The 18,827-nt window shown below is 36.1% G+C and overlaps 1 non-coding gene across 1 annotated transcript; it reads right to left on the bottom strand.

Moving 5' to 3' along the window:
- Positions 1-2,845: 2,845 nt before the first annotated feature.
- Positions 2,846-2,952, bottom strand: LOC125369703. Its single transcript, XR_007215379.1, has one exon. It is a non-coding gene; the product is annotated as a small nucleolar RNA R71 (small nucleolar RNA).
- Positions 2,953-18,827: the final 15,875 nt, after the last annotated feature.

Below are 18,827 nucleotides of genomic sequence, written 5' to 3'. Positions count from 1 at the left end.
GACTGATGCAAAAAGAGCAATGCACAGCTAAGGCTATCTACAACTGCACTAACCTGAAAAAAAAAATATTGCTAAGGAATGAGCTAGCGACTCAATAAGCATTTAATTTACTAAACTATAGTATATTAGGCTAGAATTATCAAATCTTTATCAATACAGAAAATTATACCAACACTTAACTAACAATCACAAAATCAACCATTTCAGTTATTCTCATAAACATATAATTTCATCTCACGTAATGCAAATAATCTCAAACTCAACCAAGTCAAATAATTCAATTCCACATTATTTCTATCAAATTAGGATCAGATGACTCATCCTTACATTTCCTCACATTTTTAAAATTTCAGTAACCACTTGACAAGACTATCCGCCTTGGCTCGGTCTTGCCATCTCACATACTCGGGTAGCTATCCCGCCTCGGCTTTCCGATCACACAATATCCATACAAAAGTCATCAATCCTTAATCACAATCATTTCACTTCACAACACATCACAATCAATTCACTTTATAACAAGCCAAAACATAACTAATATCAACTCAGTCAACCAAGAAATTATCAAGTAATCAAACAGCAGTCCCTACTCAATATACACAAAGTTTAGTCTATTAAATACTTACCGGAAGTTATAGGATAACAAAGTAATCCTATTCTTTTCTCTTACCACTTCCTTGCCTTTGGATGAACCTATTCACATATTCAATACAAATACAATTCAATCACAAGGCATAAATATATATATATATATTTACTATCAATAAAATATCACATTTCAACAAAATAACATATATTCTAGATATTAATATGATGCATGAGATGAATGACAACAAATCAACATATTTGTTGATGAAGGCAGCTTGTAGGTACTGACTTAGAAATTATACCAAAACTTATGTACAATTAATAAAAATCTCATATTTTCCAGAATTACACTTCCATTTTTATAGAAACCATAGCAGAAAGAATCACCTCAAAATCTTTGGTATAGAAATAGTTATGGCATTTTCTATACAGCTGCTCAAATTTCCATCTAAACAGAACAGAAAAAAGTTTCCTAATAAATGACCAATTAAACAAATGAATTTTCTGATGAAACTCTCCAGATATAAAGTTACATTCTAAAGTTTCTATAGACACTAATTTTACTCAATTTGGACTTTTCTAGCTCAAGTTGTGAAACACACAATTAGCAACAAATTTCTGAATCCTAAGCCCGATTTCTGCTTAAAACAGTTTCGGGCAGGCCATATTAAGTTCAACATATCTCACGTTATACTCAACCAAAAATTATGAAATTTTTCAGACATATACTACATATATAAATGAACAACTTTCATTTTAACTCTCTGCTTGGTTCAGCCTCTAAATGCCTCAAAATGTCAGCACAAAAACCAGGTCACCTGCTGAACCAAAAACATAGCAGCAGCAAAATCGAACCTCATAAGTTCCTACTCACTCAACAATCTGCAAAACCATTTTACAGAGATATTCTTGAGACATATACCTACAACTTTCATGTTTGAAAATTTTCGAGATAAAGCCTCTAAGGTCACGAAATCATAAGTGAAAATTCTGCCCAGAAATTTCAGCTTCAAGATCACAAGTAAAAGCATGTTTACTCTTGATTAAACAATTCCAAAACACATAATCATCAACAATTTCATATCATTAACCCTAATTTACAGCAAAATCAAGCAATTAAAATTACTCACCTTTGTTTTCCTTGATTAAGAAAGCCCAAATCTTTCAAGCTTAAAAGAAGAATTTGATTTTCACTTACTAAAAGTTTTGTAGAGTTTGATTTGGAAAATCAAAGTTGAAGAAGGAAAGGAGAAAAATGAGAGAGACAAAGAAGAAAAGGAAATTGGAAAGCATACGTAGATAAGAACAAATGAAAGAGGTGGTATATTGGTGTGGAAATAGGCAAATTACAATTTAATCCTCTTTCTTTCTAACTTTTCAATTTAGTCCAAAATCATTACTTTTCAATTAAATCAATATGTAACTAAATAATTTATTTATCTACCACATAATATAATAAAATAGATCATATATAATCATGATGCAAATGACATGTTTAATGACATGCTAATGAATATTAATTATTAATAAAAAGAAGTAAATAAATTTGGTTGTGACATTCACTGCCTTAAGTGTAGGTTGCATAACTAGAGTGAATTGTTTCTGTGTTAATTTAGTCATTATCTGTTTATTCATTCATTCTTTATTATTTTATTATTTTATTTTATTTTATTACTTTTAATTGATTGGTGGTTGTTTGGTTTTCCGTTTCAAGTAGTTTATGACCAGGAGCTCTAACCCTGATCCCATAGCACCCTTATCTGACCCGGAGCACTCTCTCAGATTATTGAGACGATGTTTTCAGGCAGTTGAGGAGGAGGACGGAGTTACAGTTCAGGTACAAGGAGTTGACGCCATGGAGAACCTCAACCCCCAGGCCGATGACGATCAGAGGACGATGTACGAGATTGCTCGACCATCTTTGGATGGGACGAAAACTAGTATAGTCAGACCTGCTGTAGCGGACAACAATTTTGAAATAAAAGCCAACATTATCCAGATGATCCAGCAGAGCATGCAGTTTAGAGGATTGCCTAGCGAGGATCCCAATGCATATATCTCTAAGTTTTTGGAGATTTGTGACACATTCAAGATAAATGGAACAACCGACGATGCCATTCGGCTGTGATTGTTTCCATTTTCCTTGAGGGACAGAGCTAACAGATGGTTGCAATCCCTTCCACAGTAAATGATTACTACTTGGAAGGCGTTGGCCGAAAAAATTTTATATAAGTATTTTTCTCCCGCTAAAACTTCTAAACTTAGAAATGACATATCTTCTTTTGTGCAGTTTGATGATGAAAGCATGTACGATGCATGGGAGAGGTTTAAAGATCTTTTAAGATGCCGCCCACATCACGGATTGCTATTGTGGATGCAGGTTCAGACCTTCTACAGCGGGTTGAACCTTAAAATGAGGCAGATGGTGGATGCCGCAGTAGGTGGGGCGCTAAACAGTAAGATACCCGAGCAGGCTCAGAACCTGATAGAGGAAATGGCCATGAACAACTATCAGTGGCAATCCTCTAAGAGCCGACTAGGAAGACAAGGAGTGGTCAACCAAGTAGACTGTACAGCAGCCTTGGCAGCTCAGGTGGAGCTTCTAACCAAGAAGATTGACCAACTCCGGATGCCGATTCATGCAGCGAACGTTGGCTGCGAGTTTTATGGTGGCCTGCATTACAGTGCGAACTGTACTGCGGTACATATGTTTGCTTCATCCTCTACTACTTTTCCATCTAATTCTGCTATGTCTTCTGATATTGAGCAGGTTGACTATATGGGGAATGCCCCAAGGCAGCAGAACGATCCTTAGAGCAATACATACAACCCTGGGTGGCGCAATCATCCCAACTTCAGTTGGAGGAACAATAACGCTCGTGGTCCACTGGTTTCGGAGACTTCATCAAATACTAGGCCTACACAAGCTCCTCCTCTACTAGAAAAGAAGTCAAATTTAGAGGAGCTTATGATGAAGTTTGTGACGTCTACGGAGATGAGGTTCCAGCAAACTGATAGTGCACTTAGGAACCAGCAGGCCTCGATTCAGAACTTAGAGACCCAGATTGGCCAAATCTCTAAGATGTTGTCTGAGAGGCAGCAAGGAGCGCTCCTGAGCACCACTAATTCTAACCCGAGGGAGCACGTGAACGCCATCACTTTGCGTTCAGGTAAGTTAGTTTCAGCTCCTTCTAAGCCTGTTTTTTATGATGCCACTATTAATGTGCAGGTTGAGGCGAGCAGTAAGGTTAGGGAACCTGAGGGACAGAAGGTGAAATCAATTCCAGTCAGGGAATATCAACCTAAGATTCCTTATCCTGCTGAGCTAAACCAGTAGAGGCGAAAGAGCAGTTCAGTAAGTTCTTAGATATTTTTAGACAACTGCATATTAACTTGCCTTTTATTAAGGCATTGGAGCAGATGCCGAAGTATGCTAATATCTTAAAGGACATATTCAGAGGAGGTCGCCTATGTTCAGCTTAACGAGGAGTGCTCAGCGGTGTTTCAGAGCAAGTTGCCAGAGAAACGTCACGATCCAGGGAGTTTCACTATTCCCTGCACTTTAGGTAATTTGTGTGTTGATGATGCATTAGCTGATTTGGGGGCTAGCATAAATGTCATGCCCACTAGTTTGTTCAATAAGCTAGGTTTGGGGGAGGCAAAATCCACTAGGATGTGCATTCAATTAGCTGACCGTTCTGTTAAGCTTCCTAGGGGAATTGTGGAAAATGTGCTAGTTAAGGTAGATAAGTTCATATTTCCTGTGGACTTTGTGGTTTTGGATATGGATAATGAGCATGGTGTACCATTAATTTTGGGGAGACCTTTCCTTGCCACAGCTAGAGCTTAAATAGACGTATTTGAGGGGAAGTTAGAACTTAATGTAGGGGATGACTGTGTCACTTTTAGTTTACCCTCATTTGATAGTTCTTCCACTGACCATGCTCATGCCATTTGTAGTATTAATGGAATTGATCCTGCATGTAATACACAACCACAAGATGTACAAATGGATGATGCTATACATGTTTCTTCCCCTGTTAGTATGTGTTATTCATCTAAAAAAAAGAACTTGTATCGATATGAGACTTTGTGCTTTGATAGACCCGAGAAGGGTAGTTGCAAGTTTGTTTTTGACAGGTCACTTAGCCGGAATTCGTAGTGGATGAATGGACATCCCAAATCGGTACAGAGAGCGCCTCCTTGGTCATCTACCGCACACATCGGACCTTCTCATTGCGCTTATATGCCTCGAGCCCCAACTTACATTGAGCCTACCTTCTCAATTTGCCTGCGATACAGGAATGCTGCTGTAGAGTCCAGCTAGCCTACTCGAACAAAATGAAGCGCCTTCGGGAGGGATTCCCGAATCTATTTTTGCTTTTTGAATTTTTGGACATTTCTATTTTATTTTATGTAGTTATTTGTTTTTTTTTCAGTTAGATATTTCAGTCTGTTTTTAGTATGTTTGATTTTGAGGAGATGTTATCTTATTGAACCTTTTACTAGATGTTGCTTGGGATGTGTTTATTCTTGAGTTTTGTAGGAGTTAGCCTACTTGATGCTCGTACGTAATTTTAAGGACTAACATATTTTGAAGTGTTAAAGTACACATCAAGGATAGTATCTAGTAGACTTTCTAGTTTTTATCTCTTTTTGTTGTCTTGTTTTTCTCTTAGTTTTCCAATTTTCTTTTATGGACTCCCATAATTAGCTTCATTTTATGTATTTTATTCCTTTTATGTTGGAGTGTCTACCTTGTTCACACTGAGGACAGTGTTTTTCAGAAGTGTGGGGTAGGTACCGTAGATTTGTGCAGGTACCAATTTTGTCTTTGTTGTTTTTATCTTGTTTTAATTTCCCTTATTGATTAAGTCTGTTCATTATTACTGTCCTTAGCTTGAGTTTTGTTTTAATCGAGTAGTTAATGATTTTCTTTCTTTTGAATGGATTCTTATTGCTTGTATCAAATCTTTGTGGGAAGAAGGCAATGAACGAATCTCTTAGTTTCAATCAAGCCAGGTAAAACTGGTGCTTTTCCTTAATCCTTTCATTTCACTTTATCTTGGATATAGAACACTGTTAATTTTGATGCGTATTAGATTGTTTGATTGTTTAAACTTTGGTTTGAGAATTCATGCAATTTTATCCCACTCAATGGTGAGGCTTTATGCTCCATTCTGTTTTTGATTAGTGAGCATTGTGCAGAATTTTTGTTTCTAGAACTTGCTTTGTGATGACTTTTAAGATTACATGAATTGTTGATAGTAATGAGATGATTTGAGCACTTAGGTATTACACAATTTGGCCAAAAGCCTAACCCAGTTTTTCCTTTAGTGAACCCATTTTGAGCCTTAGCCTTTTTCTTTCATTATAAATTACATCTGACACTCATTTTACCACTTCTATTCATTCCACCATTCTTTCTACCATTATTGCTGGAAATAATGTACGTTTATGCTGCATTTCATTTTGGATCAATTTACATATATTCACTAAGTTACCAGATTTTTCATAGATGCTTCCTTCAATCCAAATGATACATATCATTTTACTACTTTCATTGAGCATTGTATTACTTCATCCTGCGTTTTGTTGTTGCAGGAGTAAAAAAAAGACATATATATATATATATATATATAATTTTAGAATAAGGGTTTAGTTCGAGCATCATCTTATTATTAGAACAACTTAGTGTTTAATTTTGGTACAGTGTTTGATCCTTGGATATATTCTTGCATTACCTGCATAATTTTCCAGCAAATTTCAGCTTACTTTCCATATTCTTCGTACCCTACCATTAACCCTATTACAACCTCGCTCAAGACCCTTTGTTCATGTGTATTGACTATTTCACAATAGTGGAGATCGAATCTATAAGCAAGCCTATGGTAAGCACTTTTTTCTGTACTTTTGCGCTGGGAGCTTGGCAATATTCTTCTTACCTATATACACTTGTGTGTTTCGAGTGACATCTTGTAAGGCCTGGTTCTCAAATTCTCAATTTAGATAGTTTATCATTTTAATTTTAGCAGCTTTATTAACTTTGTTCTTTGTCTCAAGGATTTAGTGATTTGGGGGTTTTAAGGAAATTCGTCACGGAGTTTCGAGACTTGTTTTGAGTTAACCGTCTGTAATGTATTTGATTGAGTCATTTGGTTTCTGTTTGAGGAGAGAGTTGTTGAATGCTTGAGGACAAGCAAACTCTCAAGTGTGGGCTAGTTTGATGTAGATGATTCTATGCATGTTTATTGACTGTTTATTAGCCTTTTATTCGCTTATTTGAGTCATATTTATTCCTGTTTGATCGCACTGTGGTATGTTTTTGAATTTTTCGGGTTTTCGGACTCCTCGATAGAGATTGATTGATTTACGGACAGAAACCAAGCTATTTGGATGATTTAAGCGTATTAGATGCTTATCGGAGTCGATTCCTTGTTGGCGCGCAGTTTTGAGGCTTTTGCACGACCTCCCTTGGACAATTTCAGAAATTTTGCATTTCTTGGAGGTTGGTGCTCGTGGCTCGGGCCGTGCATATATGCACGGGCTGTTGCACGGCCTGTGGCATGGGCTGTGCCTATTTGCACGGACCGTGGCACGGGCCATGGCATGGCGAAGGCAGTTCTATCTATAAATAGGCGCACGCAAAATGAGACGGGGTTCCGCTTCTGATTTCTAGACTTCTTTTCGTGCGAGACCCCTCACTTCTGCACCATCTGAATAACATCAGGCTTTATTTCAAAATGATTGGCGGCAATAGCCGGTCTCATAATGCATGTTCATATCCCCTCAAATGATGGTTTCACAAAATCATACATCATCCGGTTATTGTCATTGTTGTCGTTGGCATCTACCATCTCTACTATAATCTTTCCGGACTTACTCTCGTGTACGGATTTCCTAACCTGAATCTCTTATTGCTCTATGTTTAATTGCTTTCTCAATTGCCCGAGGGATCGCTCTAGTTCTGGCAGAGGGTCTAATAGATCAAGATTAGATATCCTCGTCATACACTACCTAAAACAATAAATAACCATGATCTTTCACACCTTATCCATATAACCTATGGGGTTGCAATTTAGACTTAGCCTTTAAACATATAATGCATTGACCACACACCTTATTCACATCACGTTTCATGCAAGGTGAAAAGAAATGTTCAATCAGTATGTCATAGGTCTTATGCACCCTAAAATGATCGATTAAACTGCCCCCATGTGCCTCTTTAACAAGTATCTCATGCAAAAAACAACTAGAAATGCATAGGAGATTCTTTTTGTAAAGATATCCATCAAATACATAGAAATCATTAAAGGCAGCCCCATTAGCACAAGTATTAAACACATTACCAAAGTCATTATAATTCAAATACAACTTATTAATAAACCCAAAACCCAATAATTTAGAATTAAGAGTATTAAGTAAAGCATAACTTCGGGATAATACATCAGCAACCACATTCTCTTTACCTTTCTTATACTTGATCATATATGGGAATGTCTCAATAAAATCCATCCACTTTCCATGTCTTCAGTTCAACTTGTCTTGCCCCTTGAGATGCTTCAAACTCTCATGATTTGTATGTATGACAAACTCCTTAGGCTACAGGTAGTATTGCCATGTATGCAAAGCATGAACCAAAGCATATAGTTCTTTGTCATATGTTGGGTATCAAAGTGCTGCACCATTTAGCTTTTCACTAAAATAGCAAATTAGCCTTTGTTCTTGCATCAAAACAGCCCCAACGCCAATGCAAGTGCGTAGGGTCTTTGTTCTTGCATCACATTCAACCTTAAAGGTTTTGTCAAAGTTAGGTAAAATTAGCAAAGAAGCTTTACACCATCTATCTTATAGCAAATTAAAAGCATTTTCTTGTGCATCACCCCAGTTGAACCGAATGTTCTTCTTGACAATTTCATTCAATGGTGCGGCAATGCTACTAAAGTCCCTAATGAACCTTCTATAAAAATTAGCAAGACCATAAAAACTCCTGATGTGTGCTACTTGTGTTAGCTACAATCTAAGGCAGTGCACCTATCGATGAAGTCTAGCACTAATGGCAAGTATCAAGGTCGTATTCCTCGGGAAAGTGAAAGCTCAGAGTTACTCCTTTGTTCTTTGTTATATTAACCTAAAATAAATGATGAATAATTTCTAAACTAACTAATAGCTACAAGCTAAGTTCTAAAGGAGATGCAGGAGTAATTGATAACTAAAATAACCAAGACAAGAAAGCAAACCCAAAGGGAACCTAAACTAGTTGGCAATCAAACAAAAGATAGAGGATTTGTGAGTCTAATTATGCTACCCGTGGACAAATTCTTAACCGAATTCGGTTTCTCTCTCGAGATAACCAAATTCCTAAATCTAATAACCTAAAGTTGGAATCTCTTCCTAACGATTGATTCTTAAATTAGCATTAAGCTTTAATCCGCCTCTATTAAGCTTTGTTAATTCTTAATCCGGCTAGTTAATTATCCTTATCTCTAAGCGATTATTAACCAGTTCTTGCTATTCAAAATTCCAATTACCAAATGGACTTCTTAATCACACAAAGCAATCTAAACACACAATTCACAACGTCTCATGAATAATGCATTATCTTATTAATACTGAAAACAAGAAGAATACAAAACTAACCCAAACAATCCAACAATGTAATACTAAGCCAACATAGTAAAGAAATCCCAATAGATTTAATCAATCTAGCTAATCATGTTCATTATCAAAATCCATAAGAATTCAATTACAATAATGAGTAAAGGTAGAGAAAACCCGATTACACCCTTGGATGAGAGTAAATAGCCCCAATTCCTCTTGCTCGAATTGAATCGATTCTTGTTCCTCTTGCTCGATTTGAAAACCAATCAACGAACCTCGACCAATCTTCAATCTTTGAAGGGAATCCGATTGAAACCTTGATCCAAGTCTCCTTTTCCCTTGGTTCCAGCTCAGAAAACCCTTAGAGAGAGAAATATTAGGGTTTAGGACATTCTCCCCCGCTCTTTCTTCTTTCCTCTCTTCTTTCTTTTAATTAATTCCCCCTGTCGCCGCCAACACAGCCGTGTTCCTGGCCGTGTTAGGAATACAGTTTGGTGTTCCTGGCCGTGTTACTCTCTGTGGTCGTGCTCCCTAACGCCTCTTCTTCTTTGATGTCTAATGCATCCAAAACGGCCGTGTTGGTGCCCGTGTTGGGAACACGGCCAGTGTTGAAACCAACACGGCCATGTTCAGCTTCCTCATGCTCGTACTTAGCTTGTTTTGGCAGCTTAGACATCCAATTATGCTCCACTTCTTCCCTTTATCATTCTTTGACTTTTTTTGAACTTAATGCACACAAACAACGCATAGGGTGAGTGTTGGGACCAATTCACATCCAAATGTCCATAAAATCAATCTTAAAAACCCCATTTAGATGTATGTATTTTGCGCACCTCAATCATCAATCTAAGCCTTAATACCATCGGTCAAGCTTGGGAATTGCGTTCCTATTAATCCTTATGCCCAACCTTACGTCATCAGGAATCCTCATGCCTAGAGGAACAAGGGAGGATAGAGATCCTAATGGCGCAAATCCTGAGTCAAAATATTTGGCAAGCCTCCATTCTCGGCATTCCTTCTTTCATCTAACAGATTCCTCCATGATCATTCAAAGAACAATATCAATACATGATCAACAAATTTTCTTTCTTCGCATTCGTTGAAGCATTAGATGGGTGCCTAGGATTGCTGCTTCCATGGGCATTCACACAACACTCGTGTTTATACTCCCCAAATAAAACCAAACCAACATACTACATAGAAATTAGAAAGAGAGACATAAAAGAAAAAATAAAATGAGAATAAAGGTAGGATTTTAGATCGGATAAGAAAAATAAATCACATGTTCTTCATTCTCTTCCATACAGATAAGTGTAAGGATCAAATAGAATTGATTTAAACACAAGCGTAGACAAAGAACATAAGAGAAAGGAAGGATGTGAAGAATAAGTCTATGCTCACTCACACAAGTGTTGATAAATCGACAAATTTCTTGAAAGAACACGTAACTTTATTTCCTGTAAGGTAGAAAACTAAAATAATATGTTCATTAGCTTTAAGTATTCAGTTGAGTGCGATTTTATGGTGCAAAAGCCCTCATTCGATAAGAAAAAAAGACTAGAAGCTAAATATGAATAAATAAATAAATAAAGATTAATAAAGTAAAGTCAAATCATGAACTAGAGAGGAGTTGACTGGGCAACAATTCTCGTAGTCCCAAATTTTATAAGCTAGCTTAACAAAAATAACGATAAAATTGTGTGGGCCTACCTAAAAACACTCTGATCCAAATTATTTAATTATATGTATTTCAAACATCAAAGAGCTTGAATTCTCGCTTGTATTACGCCTAGATTAATCGAAAACAACATGATTTCTCCTGTATGCATGTGGATTTATGTCTCTCGTGCTTGATCATCGAACTAAGCTCCAATCCCACTTGTCAAGCTTATTAATTGTGTTCTCATGATTCCTTATGTCTAACCTTGCGTCATTAGGAGTCTTCGTGCCTAGAGGAAAAGGGAAGAATGAAGATCCTAATGGTGCAAATCCTGAGTCAAAATATTTGGGCATGCCTCGATTCTCGACGTTTCCTTTCTCCTCTAAGATATTCCTCCGCCATCATTCGAAGAATGATATTAATACACGACCAACTAATTTTCTTTCTTCGCAGTTATTGAAGCATTGGATCAGTGCCTATGATTGCCACTTCTAGGCGCTTTCACTTAACACTTGTGTATATGCTCCTGATATAAAACCAAATCAACATACTAGATAGAGATTAGAAAGAAAGACAAAAGAGACAAAAAAATGAGAATATAGGTAGGATTTCATATCCGATAAGGAATGAAATCACATGTTCTTTGTTCTCTTCCATACTGCTATGTGTAAGGATCAAATCGAATTATTTTAAACACAAGCATAGACAAAGAACATAAAAGAAAGAAAGGACGTGAAGGATAAGTCCATGCTCGCTAGCGCGAGTGTTGGTAATTCCATAAATTTCTTAAAAGAACCTATAACTTAATTTCCTGCAATGTAGAAAATTGAAATAATATGCTTATTAGCCTCAAGTATCAGTTGCATGTGATTTCTATAGAGTGAAAGCCCTTATTCCGTAAGAAGAAGAGACCATAAGCTAAATATGAATAAATAAATAAATAAATATTAATAAACTAAAGTCAAATTAAGAACAAGAGAGGAGTTGACTAGGCAATAACTCTCGTAGCCCTAAATCTTACGAGTTAGTTAATAAAAATAAGAGTAAATTCTAGTGGGCCTAGCTAAAAATTCTCTGATCCAAATTACTTCATTATATGCATTTCAAACATTAAAGTGCTCGAATTCTGGCTTGTATTACGCCTAGATTAATTGAAAATAATATAATTTCTCCTTTATGCGCTTAGATTTACGTCTCTCCTGCTTGATCATCATGCTATGCCCAATGCCACCGATCAAGCTTGTTAATTGCGTTCCCATGATTCCTTATGCCCAACCTTGCATCATCATGAGTCCTCGTGCCTAGAGGAATAAGGAAGGATGGAGATCCTAATGGTGCAAATCCTGAATCAAAATATTTAGGCGTGCCGTGATTCTCAGCGTTCCTAATTAAATAAGGAGTCCTAACTCAACTAGGAATCCTAATCCTATAAGGAGTCCTGATGATATTAGGAGTTGAAGCAACAAAAGGAATCCTAATTCAACTATGAATCCTAATTTAACTAGGAGTCCTAGTTCAGTTTAAATTGCAAGTCAATGAGCTTATCCAAGACATTTGGGCTAAGGACACATCAGGTTTTGAAGAATTGGATTTAAGTTCAAGGCTCATTAATCTAATTCATTTTATTGAGCTTGAATGAATTAATTTGGCTTAAAAAGACCAAAAAACTAGAATTGGAGCATATGAAGACTTTGGATCTAACTTGGCTTATATTATGAGGCCTATCTACATGACTTAGGTAAACTAGGATTTTATAGCTTATTTTGGGCAGCCACACATGTATTTTAACCTAATTAGGACTTCGTTTAAGTTATCTCTTTTAGTTAGAAAGATTATCTTTAATCTAGATCAGATGTTGGAGTAAATACTTATTAGTTAAGATTTAGGGTTTTCTAAGGCCTATATAAGGCTAGTACGAATTTTAATGTAATGAATTAAAAAAAGTTGAAGTTAAAAATTGAATAATAATTGGTATTTTTACCTTAAAGCTTATTTGCTTTGTCTTTGTATTCTTATGTAGAATGCATGCTTAAGGAACATTCAAGTAGACTGATCATCTTCTCATGTAGTCTTTTGAAATTGTAATTTAGGAACAAGTTTTCTAAATTCTAATTCTTGATCATCTTTCTTAGTAATCTGTTTTCTAATCTTTTTTAGGGGTTGAACTGAATTGGCTCTTAGGTTTTTCATGTTAATATGTTGGGGGTCTGCAATTCAAAAAGGGTTCTCAAGCTTATTCATAGAGATTCCATATCAATATACGATCAACAAAACACAAAAGAAAAGAAGAACATGAGCAATAAGTCTATGCTCGCAAGCATGAGTGTTGATAAGTCCATAAAGCTCTTGAAAGAACCCAAAACTTGGTTTCCCCCAAGATAGAAAATTGAAATAATATGCTCATTTGCCTTAAGTATGCGGTTGCATGTGCTTTTTATAGTGCAAAAGTCCTCATTCTATAACCTCCACGAATAAGCTTGAGAATCCCTTTTGAATTGCGAACCCCTAAGACATTAATATGAAAACTCCAAGAACCAATTTGGTTCAACCCCTAAGAAAGGTTAAAAGGAAGATTTCTTAGAAAGATAATCAAGAATTATAACCTAAGGAAAACTAAGTCCCTTAAACCCTAATCCCAAGTATGCCATAAGGATATATCAACTCCTTGATAAGTAAGATTTACATTTAAACAAGAATACAAAACCTAAAGGATTAAACCCGTATGCAAGTTTGATATCATTGCCCAAGATCTATCTAGAACTAGATCAATGGAAACCTTAGACCCTTCAAGTATATTAAACTATCAAATCTATGGTATTAAAGGTAGAAAACACCATAATTTAATAAGGATTCTAAATTGATAAGTTGGATTTGAACGCCACAAACAATGAATTACTTGATAAGTTCGAATTAGCTTTAAACAAGAACTAAGAATAGAGTATAAACTCATAAAATATATTAATTATTAATCAATCAATAAACTTGAAAATCCGTACTAGGCTTTAATAGTTTTTAGAAAACCCTAATTCTAAGCTATTAAGGAATTACAACTCAAATGGGATAGAAATAAACATCCTAACTAAAAAAGATAACTAAAAACAAAGTCCTAATACTCCTAAAATACTATGTAACCGCCCATTAGGAGTAAGAAACCCTAGTTTCTTTAAGTCACATGCAGGGGCCATCTTTGCTGGAGCTAATTAGGCCCAAACTCTTATATGCTCCTTTATGTTCATTAAGCCCGTGTTAGATTTATTCAAGCCCAATAAACTGAACTAGATTAATGAGCCTTGAATTTGAATCCAACACTTTAAGCGTTGATGTGTCCTTAGCCCAAATGTCTTGAATAAGGCCATCAAGAGCTTCTTTTATCTTCTCAGCCTTGGACCTTTGTAATTGGGTCTCCATGGATGTGAAGTGGATCTTGAATCCTAGTTGGATTAGGATTCTCAAGGTCACTTGAATTCTTGATGTCATTTAGACTCCCAATATCATTAGGACTCCTTGTTGGAGTAGAACTCCTAGTTACAGTAGGACTCCTTGTCAGAATAGGATTCTTTCAGCTAGTAGGATTTGCATCATTAGGATTCCTTGTTGGAGTAGGATTTCTTATGCTAGATGGGTTCTTATTAATGGTAGAGATCCCAATAGTCCAAATGTTGAATTGGAATATTGGGGCGTGCCTCGATTCTAGATCTAGGTTTGCTAGTGCGGGTCTTCATAAGTCTACAAAGTTCTTGCAAGAACGCATAACTTGATTTCCCACAAGATAGAAAACTAAAACAATATGCTCACTAGCCTCAATTATTCAGTTGCATGTAGTTTTTATAGTGTGAAAGACCTAATTCCATATAAAGAAGAAAAAAGAAGCTAAATATAAATAAAAAAATAAAGAAGGATGAATAAACTAAAGTCAAATCAAGAATCATAGAGGAGTTGACTGGTCAACAGCTCTCATTGTCCTAAATTTTATGAGCCAGCTTAACAAAAGAAAGGGGAAATCTGCAAGGGCCTACCTAATAACAACCCGACCCAAATTAGTTCTTTATATACATCCCAGACATCAAAATGCTTGCATTCCCATTAGTATTACACTTAGATTAATTGAAATCCATATGATTTCTCACTATCGCGCAAGGATTTACGTCTAGTCTTGCTTGATCATCAAGTTAAGCCCCAATGTTATCGGTCAAGCTTTTCAATTGCATTCTTATGATTCCTTACACCAATCCTCGCGTCATCACGAGTCCTTGTGCCTATAGGTACAAGGAACAAGCCTTAATTCTCATTGTTCCTTTTTTGCTCCAAAAGTTTTGTTTGCAATCATTTGAAGACTTATATCAATACTCGATCAACTAATTTTCTTTCTTCACATTAGTCCAAGTATTGGTTCAGTGCCTATGATTGCCGCTTCTATGAACTTTCTCTTAACAATCGTGTTTATGCTCCCCATATAAAACCAAACTATCATACTAGAGAAAGAGGAGTTGACTGGTCAACAACTCTCATAGTCCCAAATTTTATGAGCTAGATTAACAAAAATAGGGGAGAATTTATATGGGCATACCTAATAATACTCTGATCCAAATTACATAATTATATGCATCCTAGACATCAAAATGCACGCATTCCCACTTGGATTAACCAAAAGCAACATGATTTCTCCCTTACGCGGATGTGTTTGCATTTTGTCCTGCTAGATCACTAAGTCATGCCATAAGGCCACCAGTTAAGCTTGTCAATTGTATTTATGCTCGCCCAATAAAACCAAACCATCAAACTAGATAAAGATTAGATAGAGTGGAACAAAAGAGACGAACAAAATGAGAACATAGGTAGGATTTTGGATCTAATAAGGAAAGGGATCAGAAGTTCTTTATTTTCTTCCATACGGCTAAGTGAAAGGATCAAATCGAATTGACTTAAACACAAGGTCGACAAAGAACATAAAAGAAATGAAGGACATAGCGATAAGTCTATGTTCACTATAATGAGTCCTCATAAGTCCACAAAGTTCTTAAAAGAACCCGTATCTTGATTTTCAACAAGGTAAAGAATTCAAATAATATGTTCACTGCCCTCAAGTATTTGGTTGCATGCGATTTTTATAGTACGAGAGAGTAATTGACTGGTCAACAACTCTTGTAGTCCTAAATTTTATGGGCCAGCTTAACACAAACCAGGGAGAATCCATCTAAGCCTACCTAATAATACTCCGAACTAAATTTCTTCACCCTAACATCAAAATGCTTGCATTGTTGCTTGCATTACCCTTGAATTTCATGATTTCTCCCTTACAAGTGTGGATTTACGTCTCGTCCAGCTTGATCATTAAGCTAAGCAAAATGCCATCAGTCAAGCTTGTCAATTAAGTTTCCATGATTCTTTACACCAATCCTTCTATCATTAGAAGTCATCATGACTAGAGGAATAAGGCATATGGAGATTCCAATGGTGCAAATTCTGTATCAGAATATTTAGCATGCCTCGATTCTCATTTTTCCACTTTCCTCTAGAAGATTTGTTTGCAATCATTCGAGGAATGATATCAATAGACGTTTAACTAATGTTCTTTATTTTCATTTGTCAAAGCATTGGATCGGTGCCTATGATTACGCTTCCAAGTGCTTTCACTCAATACTCGTACTTATGCTCCCTAAATAAAATAAAACCATTATATTAGACAAAGATTAAAAAGAGAGGCATAAAACAAACGAACAAAATGAGAAAATAGGTAAGATTTCATATCAAAGAAGGAAAGAAATCACAAGTTTTTTGTTCTATTTTATACAACTAAGTGTAAGGATCAAATCAAATTCATTTAAACATAAGGGCAGATAAAGAGCATAAAAGAATGAAAGGATGTGAGCGATAAGTCTATGTTCACTAGTGCAAGCACTGATAAGTTCGTAAAGTTTTTAAAAGAACCGATAACTTGAATTTCCAGAAGTTATTACACTGAAATAATATGCTAACTTGCCTAAAGTAGCATGTAGTTTTTATATTTTAAAACCCTCATTCCTTAAAAAAAAAGAAACTAGAAGATAAATTTGAATAAAACGATAAGGAAATATGGATAAACTAAAGGCAAATCAAGAACCAGAGAGTAGTTGACTGGGCAACAACTCTCATGATCCCAAATTGGATGAGCAAACTTAACAAAAATAAGGGAAAATTAGCATGGGCCTAGCAACGCTTGGATTAATTGAAAACAACATAATTTCTCCCTTACGAGCATGAATTTATTTCTCCTCCTACTTGATTATTTAGGAATCATGGGAAAGCAATTGACAAGCTTGACCGGTGATATTGAGGCGTGACTTGATGATCAAGCAACACAATATGAAAATCCACACTCCTAAGGGAGAAAACATGCTGCTTTCGATTAATACAAGTAGGAATGCATGCGTTTTGATGTGTAAGTGGCATATAATGAAGTAAATTAGGCCACAGTGTTATAAGGTACGCCCACGCAAAGTTAACCTTGTTTCCGTTAAGGAATTATAGGAACATAATTGACAAGCTTCACCGATGGCATTGGAGCATGACTTGATATCAAGTAGGATGAGATGCAAATCCAAGCATGTGATGGAGAAATCATGTTGCTTTCGATTAATCCAAGCGGGAATGCTTGTGTTGATGTTTAAGAGGCATATAATGAAGTAAATTGGGCCAGAGTATTATTAGGTACACCCACGCGAAATTAACCTTGTTTCCGTTAAGGAATCATAGGAACATAATTGACAAGCTTCACCGGTGGCATTGGAGCATGACTTGATGATCAAGTAGGATGAGATGCAAACCCAAGCGTGTGATGGAGAAATCATGTTACTTTCAATTAATCCAAGCGAGAATGTGCATATTTTGATGTTTTGATATTTATCTGCAGAAACCATGATTGTCTTATCAGTTGGTTGAGGAGAAGGAGTTGTAGTAGTTGTAATATGCGCAAACGGATTCCTTTGAAGCCTATTTTGCAATTTCTTGCAAGTTTGTTTTGTGTGTCTGGGCCCATGACAATAGTAGCAGACAACTCCCCCTTGTTCTGGAACCCAATTACTTGAACTTTCCCCCTTTATTAATGTTCCTGTTGAATCACCTAGACTCAGTATTTCGACTGATGAGGGCATTAGTCGGCTGAGATGGAGCAACTGATGGGGTTGATTCATTGCGGACAACCCTACTAAAAGTCTCCTGCAACGTTGGAATTTGGGGACTGGAAAGAATCTGAGATTTTACCGACTCAAATTCAGATTTAAGACCAAAGAAGAAAACTCATTACAGCTATTTGTTCTCGTTGAGCCTTTTGGACTGTCACGTCAGGACTAAAGGGCAATAAAACATTAAGCTCCTCATAAGTACGCTTAAAGTTCATAAAATAAGCAGTGAGAGATTGATCTTGCTGTTCAGTATGATGAAAGCTCCGGCACACATCATAAATACGAGAGATATTGCCTTTACCCGAATACATAAAATCCAGATAATCCATTAATTCCTTAACATACTCACAGTGATCAATGAGAGAAAGTATTTCACCGTCAATTGAATTCCTCAGATGTAAGAATATGCGGGCATCATTTGTTAACCAAGCTTCCTTGGTATTGTTGTAACGCCTGCATTTTCTCATCATACATGTTATGTGCATTTACATTTAATCATTGGGCATATGATGATATATTAATAATATTTTTATTTTATGGGAACAGATATATATTAATTATAAGTAGAGAATAAGAAGCATGATATTAGATTATTAATTTAGATAAGTTGATTAAGTATTTGGGTTATGTGTATTAAGCCTTAAGGCTTAATTGAGCCAATAGCTGAAGGTTGGGTAAATAGATTGGACTTAAAAGATACAATTAAAAGTTAGTACCTATATATGGTTAGCAAGAATTAATTTAGGATGATAAAACTAGTTAAGTAGGTGGTGGCATTGAGAGATGAATCTTGGAAATTGGAACCATGAGCAAGCTCA

Source organism: Ricinus communis, chromosome 3 (assembly GCF_019578655.1).
Source record: "Ricinus communis isolate WT05 ecotype wild-type chromosome 3, ASM1957865v1, whole genome shotgun sequence".
Lineage (NCBI taxonomy): Eukaryota > Viridiplantae > Streptophyta > Magnoliopsida > Malpighiales > Euphorbiaceae > Ricinus > Ricinus communis.
This window is presented reverse-complemented; position numbering and strand designations above follow the sequence as displayed.